Source organism: Melozone crissalis, unplaced genomic scaffold (assembly GCF_028551555.1).
Source record: "Melozone crissalis strain CALT ecotype California unplaced genomic scaffold, PUWL_Pcris_2 ptg000010l_1, whole genome shotgun sequence".
Classification (NCBI taxonomy): domain Eukaryota; kingdom Metazoa; phylum Chordata; class Aves; order Passeriformes; family Passerellidae; genus Melozone; species Melozone crissalis.
In genome coordinates, this window is record NW_026535788.1 from 347,848 (window position 1) to 359,031 (window position 11,184).

Consider the following 11,184-nt stretch of genomic DNA (forward strand, 5'->3'; position numbering starts at 1 on the left):
ACAGAAAACATCTCCCATCGTGTTCTAGAGGCTGCACGGAGGTCTGCCGAGTGTTTTGCAAGAAGAGAAAGAAAGTTGTCCAACACAGCTTGCAATCGAATGTTCATGAGAATAGAAAAGTCAGGAGAGTGCCAGGTACTGTTTTCTCTCAGTTGGCAAGCTGCTCACAAAATCGCAGTGTTGTACAGCTTGTTTCATCACCTTTGCGAAGTTGCCGCTCTCTCCGACTCCGGGAGACGAAGAAGCTGCTTCTTCGCGCAAAGACGATTCTGCCGCTCACAGTGCTCTGCAGTGTGTGTCTTCTGCCGAAAGAGGTCCGGGAACGGTGCTCAGTTCTTCAAAGCACCGTACCTTCGTCTTTAGCCTCTCTTCTCGTCTACATCTTAGCAAAAAGCTTTTCCACTCTGTCTAGCAAGGAGAAACTGTGCCAGCACAAAAAACATCTCCCATCGTCTTCTAGAGGCTGCACGGAGGTCTGCCGAGTGTTTTGCAAGAAGAGAAAGAAAGTTGTCCAAAACAGCTTGCAATCGAATGTTCATGTGATTACAAAAGGCAGGAGAGTGGTCAGGTACTGTTTTCTCTCAGTTGGCAAGCTGCGCACACAATCGCAGTGTTGTACAGCTTGTTTCATCGCCTTTGCGAAGTTGCCGCTCTCTCCGGCTCCCGGAGACGAAGAAGCTGCTTCTTCGCGCAAAGACGATTCTGCCGCTCCCAGTGCTCTGAGGTGTGCGCCTTCTGCCGAAAGAGGTCCGGGAGCGGTGCTTAGCTCTGCAGAGCACCGTACCTTCGTCTTTAGCCTCTCTTCTCGTCTACATCTTAGCAAAAAGCTTTTCCACTCTGTCTGGCAAGGAGAAACTGTGCCAGCACAGAAAACATCTCCCATGTTTTTCTAGAGTCCGCACGGAGGTCTGCCGAGTGTTTTGCAAGAAAGGAAAGAAAGTTGTCCAAAACAGCTTGCAATCGAATGTTCATGTGATTACAAAAGCCAGGAGAGTGGTCAGGTGCTCTTTCCTCTCTGTTGGCAAGCTGCGCACACAATCGCAGTGTTGTACAGCTTGTTTCATCACCTTTGCGATGTTGCCGCTCTCTCCGGCTCCCGGAGACGAAGAAGCTGCTTCTTCGCGCAAAGACGATTCTGCCGCTCACAGTGCTCTGCGGTGTGCGGCTTGTGCCGAAAGAGGTCCGGGAGCGGTGCTTAGCTGTGCAGAGCACCGTACCTTCGTCTTTAGCCTCTCTTCTCGTCTACATCTTAGCAAAAAGCTTTTCCACTCTGTCTGGCAAGGAGAAACTGTGCCAGCACAAAAAACATCTCCCATCGTGTTCTAGAGGCTGCACGGAGGTCTGCCGAGTGTTTTGCAAGAAGAGAAAGAAAGTTGTACAAAACAGCTTGCAATCGAATGTTCATGTGATTACAAAAGGCAGGAGAGTGGTCAGGTACTGTTTTCTCTCAGTTGGCAAGCTGCGCACACAATCGCAGTGTTGTACAGCTTGTTTCATCACCTTTGCCAAGTTGCCGCTCTCTCCGCCTCCCGGAGACGAAGAAGCTGCTTCTTCGCGCAAAGACGATTCTGCCGCTCACAGTGCTCTGCGGTGTGCGCCTTCTGCCCAAAGAGGTCCGGGAACGGTGCTCAGTTCTGCAGAGCACCGTACCTTCGTCTTTAGCCTCTCTTCTCGTCTACATCTTAGCAAAAATCTTTTCCATTCTGTCTAGCAAGGAGAAACTGTGCCAGCACAAAAAACATCTCCCATCGTGTTCTAGAAGCTGCACGGAGGTCTGCCGAGTGTTTTGCAAGAAGAGAAAGAAAGTTGTCCAGAGCAGCTTGCAATCGAATGTTCATGTGAATAGAAAAGGCAGGAGAGTGGTCAGGTACTGTTTTCTCTCAGTTGGCAAGCTGCGCACACAATCGCAGTGTTGTACAGCTTGTTTCATCACCTTTGCGAAGTTGCCGCTCTCTCCGGCTCCTGGAGACGAAGAAGCTGCTTCTTCGCGCAAAGACGATTCTACCGCTCATAGTGCTCTGCGGTGTGCGCCTTCTGCCGAAAGAGGCCCGGTAGCGGTGCTTAGCTCTGCAGAGCACCGTACCTTCGTCTTTAGCCTCTCTTCTCGTCTACATCTTAGCAAAAAGCTTTTCCACTGTTTCTGGCAAGGAGAAACTCTGCCAGAACAAAAAACATCTCCCATCGTGTTCTAGAGGCTGCACGGAGGTCTGCCGAGTGTTTTGCAAGAAGAGAAAGAAAGTTGTCCAAAACAGCTTGCAATCGAATGTTCAAGTGAATAGAAAAGGCAGGAGAGTGGTCAGGTACTGTTTTCTCTCAGTTGGCAAGCTGCGCACACAATCGCAGTGTTGTACAGCTTGTTTCATCACCTTTGCGAAGTTGCCGCTCTCTCCGGCTCCGGGAGACGAAGAAGCTGCTTCTTCGCGCAAAGACGATTCTGCCGTTCACAGTGCTCTGCAGTGTGCGGCTTCTGCCGAAAGAGGTCCGGGAGCGGTGCTCCGCTCTGCAGAGCACCGTACCTTCGTCTTTAGCCTCTCTTCTCGTCTACATCTTAGCAAAAAGCTTTTCCACTCTGTCTGGCAAGGAGAAACTGTGCCAGCACAGAAAACATCTCCCATCGTGTTCTAGAGGCTGCACGGAGGTCTGCTGAGTGTTTTGCAAGAAGAGAAAGAAAGTTGTCCAAAACAGCTTGCAATCGAATGTTCATGTGATTACAAATGTCAGGAGAGTGGTCAGGTACTGTTTTCTCTCAGTTGGCAAGCTGCGCACACAATCGCAGTGTTGTACAGCTTGTTTCATCACCTTTCCGAAGTTGCCGCTCTCTCCGGCTCCCGGAGACGAAGAAGCTACTTCTTTGCGCAAAGACGATTCTGCCGCTCATAGTGCTCTGCGGTGTGCGCCTTCTGCCGAAAGACGCCCGGCAGCGGTGCTCCGCTCAGCAGAGCACCGTACCTTCGTCTTTAGCCTCTCTTCTCGTCTACATCTTAGCAAAAAGCTTTTCCACTCTGTCTGGCAAGGAGAAACTGTGCCAGCACAGAAAACATCTCCCATGTTTTTCTAGAGGCCGCACGGAGGTCTGCCGAGGGTTTTGCAAGAAGAGAAAGAAAGTTGTCCAAAACAGCTTGCAATCGAATGTTCATGTGATTAGAAAAGGCAGGAGAGTGGTCAGGTACTGTTTTCTCTCACTTGGCAAGCTGCGCACACAATCGCAGTGTTGTACAGCTTGTTTCATCACCTTTGCGAAGTTGCCGCTCTCTCCGGCTCCCGGAGACGAAGAAGCTGCTTCTTCGCGCAAAGACAATTCTGCCGCTCACAGTGCTCTGCAGTGTGTGTCTTCTGCCGAAAGAGGCCCGAGAGCTGTGCTTAGCTCTGCAGAGCACCGTACCTTCGTCTTTAGCCTCTCTTCTCGTCTACATCTCAGCAAAAAGCTTTTCCACTCTGTCTGTCAAGGAGAAACTGTGCCAGTACAAAAAACATCTACCATCGTGTTCTAGAGGCTGCACGGAGGTCTGCCGAGTGTTTTGCAAGAAGAGAAAGAAAGTTGTCCAAAACAGCTTGCAATCGAATGTTCAAGTGATTACAAAAGGCAGGAGAGTGGTCAGGTACTGTTTTCTCTCACTTGGCAAGCTGCGCACACAATCGCAGTGTTGTACAGCTTGTTTCATCACCTTTGCCAAGTTGCCGCTCTCTCCGGCTCCCGGAGACGAAGAAGCTGCTTCTTCGCGCAAAGACGATTCTGCCGCTCACAGTGCTCTGCAGTGTGCGTCTTCTGCCGAAAGAGGTCCGGGAGCGGTGCTTAGCTCTGCAGAGCACCGTACCTTCGTCTTTAGCCTCTCTTCTCGTCTACATCTTCGCAAAAAGCTTTTCCACTCTGTCTGGCAAGGAGAAACTGTGCCAGCACAGAAAACATCTCCCATCGTCTTCTAGAGGCTGCACGGAGGTCTGCCGAGTGTTTTGCAAGAAGAGAAAGAAAGTTGTCCAAAACAGCTTGCAATCGAATGTTCATGTGATTAGAAAAGGCAGGAGAGTGGTCAGGTACTGTTTTCTCTCAGTTGGCAAGCTGCGCACACAATCGCAGTGTTGTACAGCTTGTTTCATCACCTTTGCGAAGTTGCCGCTCTCTCCGGCTCCCGGAGACGAAGAAGCTGCTTCTTCGCGCAAAGACAATTCTGCCGCTCACAGTGCTCTGCAGTGTGTGTCTTCTGCCGAAAGAGGCCCGGGAGCTGTGCTTAGCTCTGCAGAACACCGTACCTTCATCTTTAGCCTCTCTTCTCGTCTACATCTTAGCAAAAAGTTTTCCACTCTGTCTAGCAAGGAGAAACTGTGCCAGCACAAAAAACATCTCCCATGTTGTTCTAGAAGCTGCACGGAGGTCTGCCGAGTGTTTTGCAAGAAGAGAAAGAAAGTTGTCCAAAACAGCTTGCAATCGAATGTTTATGTGATTACAAAAGGCAGGAGAGTGGTCAGGTACTGTTTTCTCTCACTTGGCAAGCTGCGCACACAATCGCAGTGTTGTACAGCTTGTTTCATCACCTTTGCGAAGTTGCCGCTCTCTCCGGCTCCCGGAGACGAAGAAGCTGCTTCTTCGCGCAAAGACGATTCTACCGCTCAAAGTGCTCTGCGGTGTGCGCCTTCTGCCGAAAGACGCCCGGGAGCTGTGCTTAGCTCTGCAGAGCACCGTACCTTCGTCTTTAGGCTCTCTTCTCGTCTACATCTTAGCAAAAAGCTTTTCCACTCTGTCTGGCAAGGAGAAACTGTGCAAGCATAGAAAACATCTCCCATCGTGTTCTAGAGGCTGCACGGAGGTCTGCTGAGTGTTCTGCAAGAAGAGAAAGAAAGTTGTCCAAAACAGCTTGCAATCGAATGTTCATGTGAATAGAAAAGGCAGGACAGCGGTCAGGTACTGTTTTCTCTCAGTTGGCAAGCTGCCCACACAATCGCAGTGTTGTACAGCTTGTTTCATCACCTTTGCCAAGTTGCCGCTCTCTCCGGCTCCCGGAGACGAAGAATCTGCTTCTTCGCGCAAAGACGATTCTACCGCTCATAATGCTCTGCGGTGTGCGCCTTCTGCCGAAAGAGGCCCGGTAGCGGTGCTCAGCTCTGCAGAGCACCGTACCTTCGTCTTTAGCCTCTCTTCTCGTCTACATCTTAGCAAAAAGCTTTTCCACTCTGTCTGGCAAGGAGAAACTGTGCAAGCATAGAAAACATCTCCCATCGTGTTCTAGAGGTTGCACTGTGGTCTGCCGAGTGTTTTGCAAGAAGAGAAAGAAAGTTGTCCAAAACAGCTTGCAATCGAATGTTCATGTGAATAGAAAAGGCAGAAGAGTGGTCAGGTACTGTTTTCTCTCAGTTGGCAAGCTGCGCACACAATCGCAGTGTTGTACAGCTTGTTTCATCACCTTTGCGAAGTTGCCGCTCTCTCCGACTCCCGGAGACGAAGAAGCTGCTTCTTCCCGCAAAGATGATTCTGCCGTCATAGTGCTCTGCGGTGTGCGCCTTCTGCCGAAAGAGGCCCGGGAGCGGTGCTCAGCTCTACAGAGCACCATACCTTCGTCTTTAGCCTCTCTTCTCGTCTACATCTTAGCAAAAAGCTTTTCCACTCTGTCTGGCAAGGAGAAACTGTGCCAGCACAAAAAACATCTCCCATCGTGTTCTAGAGGCTGCTGGCAGGTCAGCCGAGTGTTTTGCAAGAAGAGAAAGAAAGTTGTCCAAAGCAGCTTGCAATCGAATGTTCATGTGAATAGAAAAGGCAGGAGAGTGGTCAGGTACTGTTTTCTCTCAGTTGGCAAGCTGCGCACACAATCGCAGTGTTGTACAGCTTGTTTCATCACCTTTGCGAAGTTGCCGCTCTCTCCGGCTCCCGGAGACGAAGAAGCTGCTTCTTCGCGCAAAGACGATTCTGCCGCTCACAGTGCTCTGCAGTGTGTGCAGCTTCTGCCGAAAGAGGCCCGGGAGCTGTGCTTAGCTCTGCAGAGCACCGTACCTTCGTCTTTAGCCTCTCTTCTCGTCTACATCTTAGCAAAAAGCTTTTCCACTCTGTCTGGCAAGGAGAAACTGTGCCAGCACAGAAAACATCTCCCATCGAGTTCTAGAGGCTGAACGGAGGTCTGCCGAGTGTTTTGCAAGAAGAGAAAGAAAGTTGTCCAAAACAGCTTGCAATCGAATGTTCATGTGATTACAAAAGTCAGGAGGTGGTCAGGTACTGTTTTCTCTCAGTTGGCAAGCTGCGCACACAATCGCAGTGTTGTACAGCTTGTTTCATCACCTTTGCGAAGTGCCGCTCTCTCCGGCTCAGGGAGACGAAGAAGCTGCTTCTTCGCGCAAAGACGATTCTGCCGCTCACAGTGCTCTGCGGTGTGCGGCTTCTGCCGAAAGAGGTCCGGGAGCGGTGCTCAGCTCTGCAGAGCACCGTACCTTCGTCTTTAGCCTCTCTTCTCGTCTACATCTTAGCAAAAAGCTTTTCCACTCTGTCTGGCAAGGAGAAACTGTGCCAGCACAAAAAACATCTCCCATCGTCTTCTAGAGGCTGCACGGAAGTCTGCCGAGTGTTTTGCAAGAAGAGAAATAAAGTTGTCCAAAACAGCTTGCAATCGAATGTTCATGTGAATAGAAAAGGCAGGAGAGTGGTCAGGTACTGTTTTCTCTCAGTTGGCAAGCTGCGCACACAATCGCAGTGTTGTACAGCTTGTTTCATCACCTTTGCGAAGTTGCCGCTCTCTCCGGCTCCCGGAGACGAAGAAGCTGCTTCTTCGCGCAAAGACGATTCTGCCGCTCACAGTGCTCTGCAGTGTGTGCAGCTTCTGCCGAAAGAGGCCCGGGAGCTGTGCTTAGCTCTGCAGAGCACCGTACCTTCGTCTTTAGCCTCTCTTCTCGTCTACATCTTAGCAAAAAGCTTTTCCACTCTGTCTGGCAAGGAGAAACTGTGCCAGCACAGAAAACATCTCCCATCGAGTTCTAGAGGCTGAACGGAGGTCTGCCGAGTGTTTTGCAAGAAGAGAAAGAAAGTTGTCCAAAACAGCTTGCAATCGAATGTTCATGTGATTACAAAAGTCAGGAGGTGGTCAGGTACTGTTTTCTCTCAGTTGGCAAGCTGCGCACACAATCGCAGTGTTGTACAGCTTGTTTCATCACCTTTGCGAAGTGCCGCTCTCTCCGGCTCAGGGAGACGAAGAAGCTGCTTCTTCGCGCAAAGACGATTCTGCCGCTCACAGTGCTCTGCAGTGTGCGGCTTCTGCCGAAAGAGGTCCGGGAGCGGTGCTCCGCTCTGCAGAGCACCGTACCTTCGTCTTTAGCCTCTCTTCTCGTCTACATCTTAGCAAAAAGCTTTTCCACTCTGTCTGGCAAGGAGAAACTGTGCCAGCACAGAAAACATCTCTCATCGTGTTCTAGAAGCTGCACGGAGGTCTGCGAGGGTTTTGAAAGAAGAGAAAGAAAGTTGTCCAAAACAGCTTGCAATCGAATGTTCATGTGATTACAAAAGGCAGGAGAGTGGCCAGGTACTGTTTTCTCTCAGTTGGCAAGCTGCGCACACAATCGCAGTGTTGTACAGCTTGTTTCATCACCTTTGTGAAGTTGCCACTCTCTCCGGCTCCCGGAGACGAAGAAGCTGCTTCTTCGCGCAAAGACGATTCTGCCGCTCACAGTGCTCTGCAGTGTGTGTCTTCTGCCGAAAGAGGCCCGGGAGCTGTGCTTAGCTCTGCAGAGCACCGTACCTTCGTCTTTAGCCTCTCTTCTCGTCTACATCTTAGCAAAAAGCTTTTCCACTCTGTCTGTCTAGGAGAAACTGTGCCAGCACAAAAAACATCTCCCATCGTGTTCTAGAAGCTGCACGGAGGTCTGCCGAGTGTTTTGCAAGAAGAGAAAGAAAGTTGTCCAAAACAGCTTGCAATCGAATGTTCATGTAATTACAAATGTCAGGAGAGTGGTCAGGTAATGTTTTCTCTCAGTTGGCAAGCTGCGCACACAATCGCAGTGTTGTACAGCTTGTTTCATCACCTTTGCGAAGTTGCCGCTCTCTCCGGCTCCCGGAGACGAAGAAGCTGCTTCTTTGCGCAAAGACGATTCTGCCGCTCATAGTGCCCTGCGGTGTGCGCCTTCTGCCGAAAGACGCCCGGGAGCGGTGCTTAGCTCTGCAGAGCACCGTACCTTCGTCTTTAGCCTCTCTTCTCGTCTACATCTTAGCAAAAAGCTTTTCCACTCTCGCTGGCAAGGAGAAACTGTGCCAGCACAGAAAACATCTCCCATCGAGTTCTAGAGGCTGCACGGAGGTCTGCCGAGTGTTTTGCAAGAAGAGAAAGAAAGTTGTCCAAAACAGCTTGCAATCGAATATTCATGTGAATAGAAAAGGCAGGAGAGTGGTCAGGTACTGTTTTCTCTCAGTTGGCAAGCTGCGCACACAATCGCAGTGTTGTACAGCTTGTTTCATCACCTTTGCCAAGTTGCCGCTCTCTCCGGTTCCCGGAGACGAAGAAGCTGCTTCTTCGCGCAAAGACGATTCTGCCGCTCACAGTGCTCTGCGGTGTGCGCCTTCTGCCGAATGAGTTCCGGGAGCTGTGCTTAGCTCTGCAGAGCACCGTACCTTCGTCTTTAGCCTCTCTTCTCGTCTACATCTTAGCAAAAAGCTTTTCCACTCTGTCTGGCAAGGAGAAACTTTGCCAGCACCAAAAACATCTCCCATCGTCTTCTAGAGGCTGCACGGAGGTCTGCCGAGTGTTTTGCAAGAAGAGAAAGAAAGTTGTCCAAAACAGCTTGCAATCGAATGTTCATGTGATTAGAAAAGGCAGGAGAGTGGTCAGATACTGTTTTCTCTCACTTGGCAAGCTGCGCACACAATCGCAGTGTTGTACAGCTTGTTTCATCACCTTTGCGAAGTTGCCGCTCTCTCCGGCTCCCGGAGACGAAGAAGCTGCTTCTTCGCGCAAAGGCGATTCTGCCGCTCACAGTGCTCGGCGGTGTGTGTTTTCTGCCGAAATTGGTCCGGGAGCTGTGCTTAGCTCTGAAGAGCACCGTACCTTCGTCTTTAGCCTCTCTTCTCGTCTACATCTTAGCAAAAAGCTTTTCCACTCTGTCTGGCAAGGAGAAACTGTGCCAGCACAAAAAACATCTCCCATCGTGTTCTAGAGGCTGCACGGAGGTCTGCCGAGTGTTTTGCAAGAAGAGAAAGAAAGTTGTCCAAAACAGCTTGCAATCGAATGTTCATGTGATTAGAAAGGCAGGAGAGTGGTCAGGTACTGATTTCTCTCAGTTGGCAAGCTGCGCACACAATCGCAGTGTTGTACAGCTTCTTTCATCACCTTTGCGAAGTTGCCGCTTTCTCCGGCTCCCGGAGACGAAGAAGCTGCTTCATCGCGCAAAGACGATTCTGCCGCTCACACTGCTCTGCGGTGTGCGCCTTCTGCCGAAAGAGGCCCGGGAGCGGCGCTTAGCTCTGCAGAGCACCGTACCTTCGTCTTTAGCCTCTCTTCTCGTCTACATCTTAGCAAAAAGCTTTTCCACTCTGACTGGCAAGGAGAAACTGTGCCAGCACAGAAAACATCTCCCATCGTCTTCTAGAGGCTGCACGGAGGTCTGCCGAGTGTTTTGCAAGAAGAGAAAGAAAGTTGTCCAAAACAGCTTGCAATCGAATGTTCATGTGAATAGAAAAGGCAGGAGAGTGGTCAGGTACTGTTTTCTCTCAGTTGGCAAGCTGCGCACACAATCGCAGTGTTGTACAGCTTGTTTCATCACCTTTGCGAAGTTGCCGCTCTCTCCGGCTCCCGGAGACGAAGAAGCTGCTTCTTCGCGCAAAGACGATTCTGCCGCTCACAGTGCTCTACAGTGTGTGTCTTCTGCCGAAAGAGGCCCGGGAGCTGTGCTTAGCTCTGCAGAGCACCATACCTTCGTCTTTAGCCTCTCTTCTCGTCTACATCTTAGCAAAAAGCTTTTCCACTCTGTCTGGCAAGGAGAAACTTTGCCAGCAAAAAAAACATCTCCCATCGTGTTCTAGAGGCTGCACGGAGGTCTGCCGAGTGTTTTGCAAGAAGAGAAAAAAAGTTGTCCAAAACAGCTTGCAATCGAATGTTCATGTGATTAGAAAAGGCAGGAGAGTGGTCAGGTACTGTTTTCTCTCACTTGGCAAGCTGCGCACACAATCGCAGTGTTGTACAGCTTGTTTCATCACCTTTGCGAAGTTGCCGCTTTCTCCGGCTCCCGGAGACGAAGAAGCTGCTTCTTTGCGCAAAGACGATTCTGCCGCTCACAGTGCTCTGCAGTGTTTGTCTTCTGCCGAAAGAGGCCCGGGAGCTGTGCTTAGCTCTGCAGAGCACCGTACCTTCGTCTTTAGCCTCTCTTCTCGTCTACATCTTAGCAAAAAGCTTTTCCACTCTGTCTGGCAAGGAGAAACTGTGCCAGCACAAAAAACATCTCCCATCGTCTTCTAGAGGCTGCACGGAGGTGTGCCGAGTGTTTTGCAAGAAGAGAAAGAAAGTTGTCCAAAACAGCTTGCAATCGAATGTTCATGTGAATAGAAAAGGCAGGAGAGTGGTCAGGTACTGTTTTCTCTCAGTTGGCAAGCTGCGCACACAATCGCAGTGTTGTACAGCTTGTTTCATCACCTTTGCGAAGTTGCCGCTCTCTCCGGCTCCCGGAGACGAAGAAGCTGCTTCTTCGCACAAAGACGATTCTGCCGCTCACAGTGCTCTGCGGTGTGCGCCTTCTGCCGAAAGAGGCCCGGGAGCGGTGCTTAGCTCTGCAGAGCACCGTACCTTCGTCTTTAGCCTCTCTTCTCCTCTACATCTTAGCAAAAAGCTTTTCCACTCTGTCTGGCAAGGAGAAACTGTGCCAGCACAGAAAACATCTCCCATCGTCTTCTAGAGGCTGCACGGAGGTCTGCCGAGTGTTTTGCAAGAAGAGAAAGAAAGTTGTCCAAAACAGCTTGCAATCGAATGTTCATGTGATTAGAAAAGGCAGGAGAGTGGTCAGATACTGTTTTCTCTCACTTGGCAAGCTGCGCACACAATCGCAGTGTTGTACAGCTTGTTTCATCACCTTTGCGAAGTTGCCGCTCTCTCCGGCTCCCGGAGACGAAGAAGCTGCTTCTTCGCGCAAAGGCGATTCTGCCGCTCACAGTGCTCGGCGGTGTGTGTTTTCTGCCGAAATTGGTCCGGGAGCTGTGCTTAGCTCTGAAGAGCACCGTACCTTCGTCTTTAG